Here is a 16,260-nt window from a genome sequence, read left to right on the forward strand (position 1 = left end):
AAAAAAGCATCATTCCATCTGAATTACTTAATTAAAATGGAGTGACAGCCCCATGAAATAACATCAGCCTGAAAGGCTGTTCATAATTCATAAGCAACTTCCTTTTCATCTCCTTTGTGTACTTTTCCAAGTACCGTTTTTCTGAAAGGCTGACAGAGGAAGGAATACGGACGGTGATCTCATTAATCGCAGGCACTGCCTAATATGCAGTGAGCTGAGAAATTACATGGAGTTTCAACTTACCTAGTCGAGAGGCTAGAAAAACTTCCTTCAGGTTCAAAGACAGACAAACACCTCTTAGAACAATAGGAGGGAGTTGCAAAAGAAGTAGTCTCAAAAATGTATCTTTCTTCTTTTTTTCCCACATTTTTTCCATATTATGGTTCAAGTCACTCCTTGGGGGCCTGGAACTTTTGATACCTTTCCCCGGGGGCAGGACACCTTCCATGCAGATGTGAGATGGGTTTGGGTTCATAGCAGAACAGCTTTGAGGCACAGGAGCCTCATCACAGCAAGGGTGGTCACACTGGCTTCACGCACACCCATTTGGGACCTGAAGGTTACTGAGACCAGGCAATAACCCACTCCCACACCAGCTAATGACATATTACCAAGTCTGGAAAAGAGATGGGGAAAGGGGAGAGTGGTAACACTGAGGGCTAAGAAGCCCCAAGCAATGAGATGCCACTATTCTGTACAAACAGCATCAAAAGGGAACAGAAAAGCTGCGTTCAGAGACACAAGAGCTCAGGGAACCGTCAGTAAATAGCCCTTACAAATCTAACCTCTCCACAGCCAAGAACTCTGCAAACTAACTGCTGTGGGGTCACCAGCTGGCAAAGGTCTCCAGGGCACACTCGCGGCTAGAAAAAAGCCAAGGGATACTCACATGCTGACGAGCTCCTCAGTGTTGCTGAGAATTAAACTAACAGAATTTGCCATCCCAAATCAGCTTAGGTCCAGTTCAGCAGCTGCCTCCAAGCAGGGTGGCAATTAGAAGACCAGATTATCCAGGCACACAATTCCAGCCCACGGCCCAAGCTGCAAGAGTAGCTGGACTCGGGAGATGGGAAATGGTTTTATCTGCATGTCTCTTCTCTGCCCAAATAAAAGGGCACCACAAATGTGGCCTCTTCCAGGAGCAGGAACGTGCTGGGAATCGCTTGAGAGAACATACACAAGTGTTTTGCAATGTAGGAATATTAACCCTAAATCTTGCATCAATTGCTATTGACAGAAGCACAAGGTGGTTTACCAAAGACATCGTTACTCCCATCTTCCCTGCAAGGGGAACAGAGATCAAAAGGCTTGTCACGGAGCAGCCTGGGGACAAACCAGAGCAGAAGCCAGGCTCCCGCAGACACCACAACCTGCATGCTCCCAGCTCCACTACCCTCCTTCAGGCAGGGCTCTCTGGAACAGCACTTGAGTACAGAAACCAGAGGAAGCTCCTGAGGGACGCTACAGGGACATAAGGGCAGCAAGGCTCCACCTTCACCCCACCTGAAACCTGAGCACCTCCATGTCAACCTGCAGCATCTACTGCCACTATTAGTATCTTTCTTCCTTGATCTTTTACCCCTTCTTACCTTTCTTTTTCGCTTTTTGTCTGGCTTATCTGAGCAAGTCAAAAGCAACCTTTTGCAACACCACTATAGCAGGCCCCCCCCAGCCCCAGCTTTCTCTGTGCACTTACAGGAGGGTGTTTAAGGGCGACCACTGCCCAGGGAGGTGTCAGCACTCCAGATCACCCTGCTCATTCCATGCTACGATGCAAAGATCAGGCTATCTCTAAGTCCACTAACTTTAGCTAGATTAAAGCTCTGATCAGAGGGGCTTACACGGCAGCAAAAAAGGAAGCAACAATAGTTTTAAAGCTTGCCCTGTCTGTTCAGCAAATAGAAGGAAGAGAAGCCTCTTTATCAGGGATTTACTAGGCTACCTTCGGATTTCTTCCCAGCCCCCTGCTAGAGTATCTTGCAGCTGTGCATTTCACAGAGCCATGAGATGGTCTATGGGTGGATAAATTCTTCCTTCCCCCAAAATCCTGCTTGCTTGGGAAGCCTTTAAGCAGTTGAACACGTAGAGCAGATCAAAGAGAAGGCAGAAGATCTTATTTACCAGCTAATTCTCTTTGACTCTTCCCATCCCAGGCTCAGCCCAACCCGCTGGAAATCAGAGCATCTTCCCTGCTGCTGCAGGTTTTAAGGCGGGCTCACCAGCATTCAGGCTTGTACCAGTCATTATTCACTTAACAGAAAATGGTGGAAGCCTAATATTTCCCCTGCGCTGCCTCTCAAAGGCCGCGCTGCATGCCGAGATGCGGCTGAACTGCTACGCACGGCAGTACAGCAAAGTCCTCGGACAGTCTCACTGGTTGCTGGGGGGGACCTGCTCCCCCAGCCTGCCCGCTGCCACCAAAAAGAACCCAGCAGGGAAGGAAACACAGCGCACAAGTCAATGTGTTCAATTGCAGAAAAGTAATGCTTAATGTACGCCTGGATGGGAAGAGGGAAAAGAGGAAAGAAAAGTTCCTGAAAACGCCGCTGGAATCTTAATGAATTAGGACAGTCGATGGCACGACAGCGTTCTGCCCCATCAAAAGTCTCCTCTACCTTGGCTGGCAAATGACACCATGAGGAGGAAGAAATTGCTTTCCTGAGAGATTGCATTGCCTGAAGAAAGAAAAACAGACATCCATCCCCGCTAACTGACGGCTGCCGCACTCCTCTCTCGCTCACGTGGAACAATTATAAAGGATGTTCCCATGATAAGCAGTCGAGGAAGGTCCCTTTCACACAGCAGTTGGTGGTAAAAGGAGCCTGGCGGGGCTCATCTGGTCTGTGGACACTTGCAATCTACCACAAGCAGGACTATTAGTGTGGCCAGCAGTTTCTCATGGTTGCCACAATTTTCTTCATTAATATGAGGTCAGAAACAAACTGACAGGACTTATTTCATGCTCCAGTGGGTACCACAACACATCCCAGGGCAGGGAAAGGCTGACAGATACAGGATCACCCCCCTTTTCCTGAACACAGCCCATTCGGGAGGGCACTGAGCACTGTCACACCCTTCTTGGGTTCCCAGACAGAGCTCCTGAAATGCAATTCTGTCAGTTGAAGAGCTGAAAAATACCCCAAAACTCGTCCTTTATTAGCCAGCCAGACAGCAAACACCCTCAAACAAACAGGAGGGTTAAAACACCCATGCTGGCTGACAAGACAGCGTGGAACCAAGGTCTCAGACGGGCGCTCGTTCCACCTAGCAGGTGTGGGACGTGATCGACTGAAGTGCCAGATAAAGGCATTTCTAGCAGGTTAGTGAACAGCATCTCCTTGAAAGCAGCTCTGCTGTTCATCTTCACGCGAGCTCTCCAGCACCGTCTCCATCTTACAACCTACTGCTTTGCAGCACAGCCGTGTGCTGTAGGACCCAGTAGAGACAACTGCTAGCACAAGAACCAAAGCTCTGCTAATTTCCTTTCTCCGCAGGCTTTTGTAGCGGCACACGTACAACAGCATCCATTTGGTGCACCAGAGTCACGGGCTAGAGAAATGCCTGAAACCTGGTGTGAACATGGGATCAAATACAAGCCCTGAGCCACCTGCAGAGCACACACACCATCGGCACACTCTGCATTGAAGAGTTTAAGTTAAACGTTCTGTATTTAAGTGCAAAAATTGCAGAGTCCACTGCAAGGAGAGAAACCCCCTGCAGTACTCAGCTGCCTTCCTGCCAGTCCCATGAATCTTTTCTTTCTTTGCTGCAGGAGAAAACAGCCACCATTCACCTTTGCTACGGTGCACAGAGCCAGGGCCCCCAGGGACACACAAGCAGGATTAAGCCTTCCTGTGCCGGGAAGGGCCACATCCTGCACTTTCCAGGAGCTGCTCTAGCCAGCTGGCCTCAGTGCAAGCAGTGAGCAGGCTGCACACCAGCTTCCTTCCCCTACCTCTCTATGTGCAAAGACAGACGATGCTGCTGTGTTTGGTGCTAGGCTCAGAGGATGCTGACACTGAGAAAAAGAGATCAATGTGCAACCAGAAGCCTCATAAATTACGAGAATTTAATGAGAAGGAAACTTCCCTTACACCTGTAAATGGACTTAAGATCCATTTTACTTACTTGCTATTGCCTTCCACCTCAAACAAGCCGGTAATGTGTGCGCACGGCGCAACACCACAGGAAGGGCCCAAAATATGTGGTGAAGAAAATAGATACCTTGGCCTCAGAGCAACAATGTTTTGATTGTGGAGAGATCCAAAGAGTGAGGCCCCTACCTCAAAACTGGGCAGAGCAAGGCTGCAATTCAACAAGCCAGGCTCAGACCACACTGCTTGGTCCCACCCTCGTTCCTTACACCACCAGCACTGCTCCAACACCCCAGTGGGAGGTGGTTCAAGGCACTAAACGAGCAGAAACCGAACCTCTCAGAAGCAGAAGTTGCATGTGACAGTAGTGCTATGGGTCACCTCACCCTGGCTTTGAAGCACCAGCGTAGCAGGGAGGGAAAGCCTGGGAGGCCAGCGCCATGCCAGCACCAGCCGCCATCCAACTGTGCCCTGAGCCCCTCCAGGTTTTGCCTCCGGCTTGAAAAAGATGCTGTCAAGACACAAGGTATGTGTTTATTGCTTACTTTGATCTCAGCTGCTCCTCCTTCTTTGATTTCACAGTGCTGACAACATTTGCTGCACCCTGACAGAAGTTCTGTGAATATTCAATGCTGCCACATAATGAAGATATTAAACGTAAAAGATTTTTCATGCCACAGCTCTAGCCTACAAATGCGATTGATCCTAGTCAGAGTGGATGAGACAGAACCAGGAAAGTGCTGTGGACACTAACATTGCAGGAGATGTTCTCAGGGCAAGGAAAATGCTCAAGGTATCTTCTCGGATTGGGCCTTCATTTCTTAAGTTATTTTGAGCTGTTTCAACACATGGATAGAAATTAAAACGATGACAACAGCACCATCTGCTCCAGCTACTGCCACACCACCATGGCTGGCATCGCTCTTGCAGCAACAGAAAGCCTGTCCTAGGGAAGAAGCCAAGTCAGGGGAGTTTTCTTAGGGAGTACTATTTTACTTCTACAGGTTCCAAGCCTGCAGAGATCCTGGCTGCAAAGATTGCCAGTGCAGAAGTGGTCTACAGTGTGGTACAGCAGAGAGGCTTCCACTACTGCCACAAGGAACAGGGAGGGAACGGACAGGGTGTCCAGGCAGTTGGGTTAAGCAGCGATGCTCACTGCCCTCAGCGGCGGCGAGAAGCCCAGGGTAAGCACCTCAGCCACACACATGCAGGAACAGGCATTACCAGCTTGCCTGAAAAACCACAGCTTACCACTGCAGTAGGAATACAGGTCTCGACACACTCCTGTGACAAACCATCACCGCACAGTTTGCCCACAGTGCTTATTTCACCAAGCCATTACTTTTAGCGACTTGATACCCAAACTGGGCACCAAATACCCTTTGGCCCCGTAGTGTCCAGTTCCAGCATCCCAAAGATGACTGACAGCACTGGAACGCAGCAGGATGCCTTATCAGGACAGTCTCTCTATAAATACAGGGGAAGGAAAGAGTCATGCCTTCTTGACACACTGGTTTCTTAGCCTAGAAAGAAACAAGCATGCCAGATCTCGCAAGTTTTTGGGGCTTTAGCAGGACTTGTCCTCACCCCAGCAGTCACTATGCAACAAGACAGGGCTCAGAGAAGGCGATTTTAGCTTGTATCTAGCTTTTCTGCATTATTTTTGCTTTTCAGGACTAAGAGAGACTTCAGATGAGGTCAAAAGTCAGTGTGTTTCCTGAATGTCTTTTTTTTTTTTTTTTAAGGCCAAAAGACACAAACAACAGGACATTTATCAAGCATTTCTGCTACACTTCCATCTCCCTTGTCATGTTATTGCATTAACAGCAGAAGAAACTGTTCCCTCAAAATGTTCACAACAGTATTTATTAAAAATCTAAAAGCAGCATTTTTTTTATTAAATCTGTATCAGAAGGGGCAGTAAGAAGATAAATGCAGAAAAAAAAATCCTAATCTGGAAGAGCTCAAGGAAAAAAAAAACAACAAACCATCAGCAGGAGAGCACAGCCTAGGGATGAGTGCATCGTTCAACTCCTGACAGAGAGGGCAGGGACTGGGAGATGCCAACCAAGTCAATGAGCAATGGGGAAACGGGTGGGCACCCCAACAGGCTCACACCTCACCGAGCACCGGGAAGCTGCTGCCCCGGTCACAGGGGGTGGCTGATCAGACTGCTCATGGGCTGCCACGGTTCCACCAAGGGTACCAGTGCTTGTTTTAGCTCCGAGTTTCATACGCCATGCCATGAACAGCAAGTGAGAGGCGCGGTGGGAGACGCAATATGTCTCCCAATACCCAGCACAAGTCAGCAGAATTTCAGAGCCAGAGCTCTTGCTTTTAAAACAAAAACCCAACAGAAGCTGCATTTGTACCTTTATTTTTCATAACAAGGGAGCACAGTTTGAACCATGCTGAGGCACAAGACAAACAAGGATTTTCAAGTAAGGATGAACAGCAAACAAAAACCTTTATACACAAAACGCATCCCTGCTGAGCACTCGGATGTCTCTCTCCAGCTGGTCTTCACGCAGTTTGGGCCACTCGGGATGACGGTCAGGTAGCAATCTGTCTTGCCTTGATTCTAGTTTTAGCGAGCCGATGAGCAGATTTGCAACAAAAGCAGATGCAGGCAACGTGAATAGTGACAATCCACATGGGAACCCAGACCATAAATTCAGCCAAAGAGTTGTAAAACCATTATTTCCCCTCCTAACCCAAAGACTAAAAGAGGAGCAAGTTGAAAAAAATCAGAATCCATGTGCATTTCATCCTCCCCAGGAATTAGCTGGAAGCCCAGCTGGTGCCCATCTTCCTTTCCACAGGGATAGAGTGGAAATTGTCCAAATTTAAGACTGCCCCAAGTCTAGGAATTCAGGCTCAATCTTCCCCAGTACATTTGTTAAAAATAAATGAGGTGCAATCAGTCTCCTCAGGGATTTTATCCCCTTTCAGCTCTAAATGCAGCTCTGCTGTCACACGTATGATATGTATAAAAGGACAGCCGGCTTCAGAGCCTTACTTCTTGCTTAAAATAATATTGCTCCTGGTCTCAGGTTACGAGGGATCCATTCAATGTTCGGTAAGGTCACAGGCTCTCTCTAAATCACTAATACAAAGGCTGGAATAAGCAGGGTTGCCAGTATTTTAGTAGTGCTTCTTTTTATTGCAGTACGTGAATAGAGGCAGACTAGTTGAAGAGGCTCTGACCACACCTAGAGCCACAGCGCTTTGTCACTCCTTATCGAAGGAGGCAGAGAGCAGTCTACTGCTGGTGGGAGACGCCGGCTTCTGTTCTCCCGCTGACATCGGGCAGCAGCAAAGCAAACCCCACTGCAGCCCGACAGCTTTACCCATCTTACAGAACTGCCCATTTTCACAGACGGGAAGCATTTAGGGCATTTGTCTCTCTGCAGACTACTGGACTTGAATGCCTTGCGATCCTTACTCAGTTCCGAAACTCATTTCACACACGCTGATCTCCCTTCAGCATCACCCAGGTATGCCCAGCTCCCTCTAGCTAAGGAGGACTTTCTAGTATTTCACCCAGGCCATTTCAAGCTATTTTGCCATGAGCATTGATAAGGTGCTTTTCATCTGCATACTTTTTTCATAGTGCTACAACCACAGTACAGAATTCTTCCATTTAAGAACTTAAGCGCCAAGAGGCTCTTGGATGTTGATAGAGTAAACCAACCCATGGAGTCAAAAACCCCTCCATAAGGGGAGTACATGAGCAACAATAACTAATGAAACATGCTTTGGAGCTGAGCACAGACCTCAGACAGCCGTGACAATAAACTATTATTAGACACAATAAAAGCAGTGACATATCTGAGAGATTAAGCATTAATAAGTGCCTTCAGATTAGACAGTATTCATGACTCTCCTCCCCTCTCGCCTGGAGGAACCTAGGGGAAGGGAGGAGCTGGCAAGGTAATTCAGCTAACACTAAAATAGGGGAAAGGCAGAACTCATGCAAAGTAGGCTACAAAACCATAAAATAAAGATGCACTGATGACAGGTCAGCAGTGCTGCAGATGAGAGATTCCCAATGCTGGAAGCCCAGTACATCCTGCAGGGAGCTGGGCCCCATCTTGCTCTCAGCAAGTCTAGTTGCTGACCTCTTGCCCAAGGCAAGGGCCAGGCAAGCACTGGCTGCCTCAGCGAAGAGGCTTCTAGGGGCACTGCAGAAGAACATGGATCTGTGTCTGCCAGGCAAGATTGAAAATGGAAGGGGAAGAGGACAGGAACAGGAGAGATTGATGAGAAAGGAAAGGAGACAGGACAGCATGCCCACGTGTGCACATGGTGCTTGGATTTGGCAGGTGCCCAAGATGCACACACTGCTCAGGATGAGAACAAAACCTGGGAGAATCATGGTAGACTCCTTTCTCCAGCTCACAGTTGCCCTTTTTCCAGATCATTCGTCCACCACTGCAACCCCTGCAAGTCTCCTCTTCGCAAGCCCCAGAGAGTCATTCCCGTTGTCATAGAATAGGTCCAATACCCTCATTTTAGTCCCATCCTTTCTGAATCTGTTCTCTTGCTTACTGATGGGCAGTGACTACAAGCAACACCACAGCTTGAGCAGTAGATCTTTAGCTGGACTTTTACCCGCTTTCCTTTTTGTACCCAACAGCAACATTTATTACTTCTGCTTGCATATGCCTGTCAGGCTCTCCATTATTACACCAGAAGATGCTAAGGGAAAAGCATGTAGTCTTCTGTCCAATTTGGAGATGTCCATTGTTAAAAGCTACTTCTACAAACCCCTCCAGCTAGCTCCAGGGCAGCATTGTTTGTCATGCTGATGAGGCAGTAGGTAAAACCACATATAAAGAAGTAACTTCAGAGGGCAGAATTTGCTTAGGGTAAAGTTTGCCCTTGAGTTCAAAGCAAGTGGGAGCTGAAGGTGAACCGAAGGCAATTCTGACTTCGGATTAAATCCCAGCTTTGTACTCACTAACACCTGATGTCTGACACCACAAGCTACAGCTACCGGCAGAGAGCACGTGAAGCTCCACTTCTGTAACATGACCACACAAGCCAGCTTTATCACAAGTCTCACCTTAAACCACAAAGGTAATTCAGGCCCAGCAACTCTTACCACATCACATCCAGGATCTGCAGTGGGAGGGTAATAAAATACTCAGCACCTGCATGGAGCTAGTCAGCACTTTGTACAAGGCGGGTCAGCATTAGGAAAGGAACACGAGACACATTTACCTCTCTTAGGTTTCCTTTATTTCTGACCATACCAAAGTGAAGTACGCTTTCAGATGAAAGTTGCATTTTTATACAGGGGCTCCTCTTGAGAGCCTGCACTGAAACATAACCCTGAGAGTTCACAAAAGGCTAGAGCTACAAACCAACCTCCAGGAATCTCATCCCGCTGGATTACCCCTTCTCTTGGGAAAGTCTCTGCTGGCACACTCCTTCTGTCATCACTATGTCCTCAAACTAACCACACAATGAACACATTCACCTTGAGCCCTGCAAACCAGGACAGGAACATTGTGTGACCTATAAGCCCAGTGCAAGCAAGTTTTCAGCCTGGACACACAGTTCTGATGCTGTCGTGCAGACGTGCTGTAGATCGCCACTCCCAAAGCCCTCCCACTACCTCACCTCCAGTCATTGAGGTCCAACAGCCCCTTCCCAGGACAGGAACCCAGGGAGAAGACAGTATGCACATATCCCCTCAGCCCTCAGTTAGCTTTACTCCATCTCTTTGGCCTTCTTGTCAGGCTGCACCTCAGCCTGATGAGAGTTCACGTGGTCCCTGTGCTCACCACCCACCACTGGGGAATAATCCCCTTCCCCCTCTGCCGAAGACTCACCCTGCTAGCTGGACATGTGAAGCTACAGCAGCCAGCCAAGACAAACGTTGCTTGCCCATCACTTTGCCTCACATCTTGACTTTGACAGACCTGCTCTGCCCTCAACTCAACTGAGAACGTGCACAGCTGGCCAGATGTGTTCCCTGCACCAGGAAGCTCACATTAAGTGACATTTGAGAGAAAGGAGCAGAGCTGCTTGCGAGCAAGACACACACACCTTCACGGTAAGACCAAGCCAACGCATCCAGGATCTAAGTCAAGCTTGGATCAAATAAGAGATTAAACGTTTCTTAGGCAGGAAAGAATTTCACCACTCTGAACACCCACCTACTTCTCCAATTTCAACTTCAAAAGGGCATCCCAGCAAACACTTCTTTCCAATGTGTGGAAGACAGTTGATTTATCTCAAAAATGGATCTCCAGGCCAGCACAAACATGCACATTGCTGAGCTGGATGTGTTCAAGGATCATGGGAGAGGCTTCTTTAGATTTTTTTGAGCCATTTTCAAACACCTCAAGGAATTTCATTCTGCAGCAAGTGACTTGACACACTGATGAAATCCATCTGAAATTACATCAGGCACTTCCAGACAGACAGCCTGGGACAGGAGCTGATGGGGAGCCATAAAACGAAAAGCTGACAAGTGGCAGAAAGCCCTGCAACTCTGTAGCACACGGCATTCAAAGTCACACACACGCTATTCAAAACCATGAATACAAGTAGTTTCATCACCTCTCTTGTAAGTGCTGAAGTTTCTCCATGAACAGCAGAGTTTAATACAGTCCTTCTTCCTATGGACTTGTATAATCTGTCCCTTAAGCCTGCACCTCATCCCACAATAACCCCTATCAGCCTTCGTCCTTCCCATGTGCCTCAGAGCATCATCACAGACAGCCGAGCCAAGCTCGCTTAGAGTAACACACGCACTGACCAGCCGAGCAGGACAGCTCAGGGACAAATCCACCTGCCTTCCCAGGGCACTAACGGTGCAACCCCACCAACCACTCCGAAGCAATTCAAAAGAGTACTGAAGGAGGGCATAGAGGCAAAGATGGACAGACAGTGATACTGGATCTGCTCTAGAAAGAGAGGTCAGGGCAGGTACAGTGGGGAGGCTGCGAAGATGGAAATAATTAGCCCAACTGCAGCGATAATCCTTTTAGCTTACCAGAAGGTATCCCCTGGTGCTCCCTTTCCTTGGGTATTTAAAGAAAAGACACTGAAAACAGAAGCCATGCCACATGTAATGACTGCCTTTACTAATCGGACTGCTTGGAAGGGAAAGGAAAAAAATCAGTGGATTGATTTCTGAGGAGCACGAAGGGCTCATCAGACTTGCAAAGAAAATCCACTCAAGTCTAAAGGCACAGATACGTCTCCTCCAGACTCTAGTGTAAACTGCATATGCTTTCCACAAGCACTTTAAAAACCAGCCTACAAACAGCAGATTTCAGTGCGAAACAAAGCTCCAACTCGCAGATGGAGGAGATCCATCCTGCTGCAAGAAGAGATTCAGAGATTTGTTCAGTCCCTCACAGCAGAGCTGTGCCCACCCTAAAAACCACACAAGGGTTTACCTAAAGGGCCACAATTCTCAGGTATATCCACCACATCCTGGGGTGATCTGCAAAGACAGCTTGGGATTGAGGGCTGTTCATGCTAGAAGAACCGGACAGGAGCAATGCTGCATAGAGCAGACACTCCACCACTTGTGCATCTCCAAGAAGAAGCAGTGATCCAAATTGAGGGCTGCACCTCTGGCAAGGCTGAGCCAGCCTGCTGCTCTGCAAGGTTTTGGCAGGGCTGCCTGCCACCGAACAGCCCACTGACTTCTGCCCAGGATCAGTCACCCTGATTCTCTTCCCAGGACTGGTTTGAGATGAGTGGGAACATCTCTGCACTGCTCTGCAAGGATTAGCAATCCAGCTCTAGTTACTTCTGCAATTACCTCCTTTCTTTTCTGTCTCCGCAGGTAGGCGCAGCCCTGCCAGCAACCTGTGCGTTACAGCACTGCCTACTTTATTGATGAGCCCCCCCAACTGCAAGGACATACCCTTGGGGTGAGCCCCAGACACCATGCCAGCCCACCTCTGGAGTCTAAACACCACGGTTAAGCCAGCAAAGCTCCTGAGGTAGAAAGCAGGGATTACACTGGATCAACAGAAAAACCTAGAAAGCCAGCCCAGCTCTGATGCAACTGCAGTACTAGGGAGAGATCCTCTGAGAGCTGCTGTCCTTCTCCCAAGACATCAGCTGGTGCTTCTCTGAACAGAGGCTGGGAATAGCCAAGACCCTGAGTCCGGGGTTCCCCCTCCACCTGGCTAAGGGGCAGGCACACAAGGGAAACAATCATCTCTGATTTTATTTAAGTCTCAGCTGTTCTAATACAGCTACAGAGGTCCATTTTGCTTTTGCAAGAAAGGGCTCACAGTGCTTTTTTACAAACTACACAGGTCTGCAGACCTTAGAGCAAACCATATACCCAGAAAGCACAAACACAGGACCCTGTTGTTCAAGGGCTGGTTGCTTTACCTGCGTGCAGAGCCACGACCCTCCTAAACCTGTGCCATGTTCCAGCAGCTCCAGAGACAGCCCTGACATGCCGCCCACCCTCTCAGCATCACCCAGACGAAGGACCCACGAGTCTTGTCACCAAGTCCAAGGCACTTCACTATGAGCTTCCAACTCTCACAGTCCAGCCCCACACCTATGTACAGCCAGTACACAGCCTAGGAAGCAATAAGCCAACCTACTAGCCGACTGACCTCATCAACCAACAGGCTAAGCAAAGTGGAAAATACTGGGAGCTGGGTGGAAGCCAGCGCCCCGATTCTTTCTTGACTAATTCATCAAGTGACAGAGCATTGCTACAGCTAAATTAGCAGCACTCCCTCAAAAGATGTAGAGACAACGACCAAGCCTTATCAGCACGCTGGGCTGGCAAAGTAAGCTTATTCTGCTCAAGACAAACTCAAATCTACAGCTTTCTTCCAGCTTTTGAATAACATTCCTATTGGGGAAAAAAGGGAATAGCCACCCTCAGCACTTCCCCTCAGACACTGCTTCATGATCCAATTTTCAATGCTTTGCAAACCAAAAGGGATTTGTCTGAAAGTCTGGATGTGGACACACCCCAGCTCCCACATCTCAAACGGCAATGCCAAACACCCATACAGGCGCACACAGACACTCTGACAGGCAAAGCGGTTACAGTTGTGTTGCTGTACGCGTCAGGACAATTTGTTAGTCCCATGCTGATGAACACAGGCTTTCAGAAGAAACGGCAGAGACACCGTCTCAAAAGCATTTACAACCCCCAGCCGTTCCTAACAGCCCCGTGATACTGCAAAGCCCAACTTCCAAATGAGGATATAAACGTCATCAAGGAGCAATTTTCTCTACTCCCCACTACTACACAGTAAGAACCGCTCAGCTACACCCCAGCAAATATGCAAGGAGCAAAGTGGTACCCAAACGCTTCCAAATCCCATGGCTGGCAAAACCCCGAAAAAAGACAATGATGCAACATAGATCAACAAGCATGCAATGAAGAACATGGTTCTTCGAAATGAAGCAGAGGAACATGAAAGGCAAAAGATTAAGACACCCACCTTACTGGCATGCTACAAATGTCCCTGACTAGATACACTGGGCTCAGCCTCAATGTGGAAGGAGCAGTTGCAGTGTCACTTTTCCCTCATTTTTATCCTACGAGGACTGCTCTCCTGGCCAGAGAAGCAGACTTCCCCATGGCTTTCGGGAAGGAAATGAAAAAGCTGCAGCACTACTTGTTCAGGACAGATAAATATGTTTACTTGGTCCAGCTGGGTCCTGCTTAAACTGCAGTTTATTAAGCACAGAGGGAATGGGGCAGTTTGAATGAAATGCCTTGGGAAGAAAGAGGTTGGAAGCAGAGGGCAGCAAGACGACACAGAGGAACTGATGCAGGGTGAGGAGGACTAAATTAGAAGCCTGACCCATAAACACTTAAGACAGTACTTGAAAAGGGCAAGTAATGAGGGAGAGACACAAAACCCATACTATTGCACTTGTCACCTGCACCTTGTCACCTGAAGGGACTGGACCCATCTCCTCTCCATGGAAGGTCCCCACAGGGCACACAGAAGTCCTGTCACTTCTGTCCTCATCTCAGCTAATCCCAGCTGATGAAGGATAAATGTCAATATCTTAATCTGTGATGCCACCTGCCCCTTCCAGAGTAGCTAACAGCCTCGCTCTCCCAGACAGAGACCACAACATCTTGATGTGTCTCACGTTCATGTCAGATGGGACCTTTACAACAAGTTCACCTGAAAGCTGCAGATTAGCAGCGAGCTGTTCCAGAGCGGGGCTGAACAAATGGTCCTCTTTTAGAGAAGAACAGTGTCTTCGTTTAAAGGCTTCAAACGACGGCAACCGTGCTGCACACTTTCACTCATTAAAACAGGCAGAGCTGGTTTAGTTCAAGTTTCTCAAGGGTCAACTTCTGGCTGTCTTGCTGTGCAAGATGAAGACAGAACCACAGGACTGGACACCTCCACGCACACACTAATGGCCTAATAACCTTTTAAACCAAACAGAGCTCACCAGGTGTTTAATTTTAAGCTCTATGTGTTCAAGACTCAACTGTCCTAAGATCATCTCATGCTGCAGTCAAGGCTGATGGAGGATGGAGACCCAAGCAACCAACCTGTGGGACAGGCATCACATTTCCCCAGAGCACAAGAGCTGGGTCTCAAAAAACAAGCCCCACCTGCATCTTAATTCCACAAGCCTTCATTTCCAAGGGCATTCAGCAGCATGAGGTACCTCTGCTAACACTGGCAGATGGCACGGGGAAGTATGCCACAGCCATACACCTCCTTCCAAACATCATTATTCTATCTAGAGCAAGAATAAGAACACGCAATACTATCAGGTGTGAATTATCTGCCTGGAAAACCTCCATGCACTACAGTTAAGTCAGCCAGCACCTTGCTTTTCTCCTTAGCTGCACATCTTGGGGGAAAAAAACAAGCATTTTGCATACTGAGATGGAATAAAGTGTAACTGGGTTAGACTATTTCTCATTTCTAGAGAGAATAAGATTTTAACATTCCTTCTCTCAAGAGCAGCCTGTAAATGCCCAACTGAGAGCTGTTTTGATTGACCGCCTTGAGAAAAAAATGCAAAAAATTTGAACTGCACAAGGAAAACCATTAAACACTCCAAATCTGAGGTATTGGCAGCAAAGGCAAAAACCCTTCATCGGATGTAAGAGGGCAGCCATTGCTCAACAGAACGAATTAGTGATTCTCGGTAGTGAATTTTGTTCCACTCATTCAGACACACGTTAGACATCTGCCCAGATCCACACAGATAAACGCAGGGCAGCTCAGGAATATGCTGCATACGAATTGCTGAAGTGACAGCTTAGCTCATCTCAGCTGCTCGTTCCAGCAAGCCCGTTTCTAAGCAAGACCAGCCTCTCGCTGCAAATGGAGCTGCACCTCGCGTGGTGGTACCACCAGCAAATGGAAGGAGAAACTCCCTTTAAAGTGATGGCAGCTGCCCTCTGCGAATGAACAACAGGATTGCGTTTCTAGGTGTTAAAAAAAAACCATCTTCCCTAACCGAATCCTCCCTTGTGCTAACACGGCAGACAGGGATGCAGGCAGAAATCTCCATCCCTCACCTGAAGTAAGCGGTTTCTACTCCTTATGGGTTTAATTGCTCCAAGCCAGGAGGGCAGGTGTGCCATGCAGCACAGCTGGAAACACCTGGCAAGAAAACTTCCTTTTTCACACCTGTGAAGTTAGACTTAAAACAAAGAAATGCCAAGCAGCTAAAGCAAAAAAGGCAGACCCCAGAAAGGGGGCCAGCCCTGCGCCCCGCCTGGTGCGATTTTAGGACAAGAAAGAACAGGCAGCACAGAAAGAGACGAATGAAGGGGACAAGGGGGCAATTTCAGCACAACACGGGGATGCCTGTGAGGTGCGAGGCACATCCAGGGACCGCTGACACCACCAGTTACGCCAAGTAGCACCACCCCAGCCCCAAACCCACGGGGCTTGGCACCAGCATCCCCAGCCCGGCTGGAAAACACCCGGGGTTTAACAGCACGGGAACCCACCTTGGGCAACCGCGCTGTTAACGTTAAATATTGGAATCCCTTGGCCCGGGCACCTGGGGGATGCAACAAAAGCGAGGCAACTCCGGGGCACCGTGACCTCAATAACGCTTGCCACCCCCAAATTTCAGGCTGGGCATGGACAGCTCTATTTTCTGAAACGCCTTTTCCTCATGGTTTTCTATTACTGATTAATTTATCTTTTTTTTTTTTTAA

At 48.3% G+C, this 16,260-nt stretch overlaps 1 protein-coding gene across 1 annotated transcript in view; it reads right to left on the reverse strand.

Annotated features, from left to right (window-relative positions):
• Window positions 1-16,260, reverse strand: part of MAPT (microtubule-associated protein tau) — a 56,146-nt gene that overhangs the window by 35,092 nt on the left and 4,794 nt on the right. The window lies entirely within an intron of this gene.

The sequence above is a fragment of the Pygoscelis adeliae genome, unplaced genomic scaffold, assembly GCF_000699105.1.
Source record: "Pygoscelis adeliae isolate BGI_AS28 unplaced genomic scaffold, ASM69910v1 Scaffold203, whole genome shotgun sequence".
NCBI classification, from domain to species: domain Eukaryota; kingdom Metazoa; phylum Chordata; class Aves; order Sphenisciformes; family Spheniscidae; genus Pygoscelis; species Pygoscelis adeliae.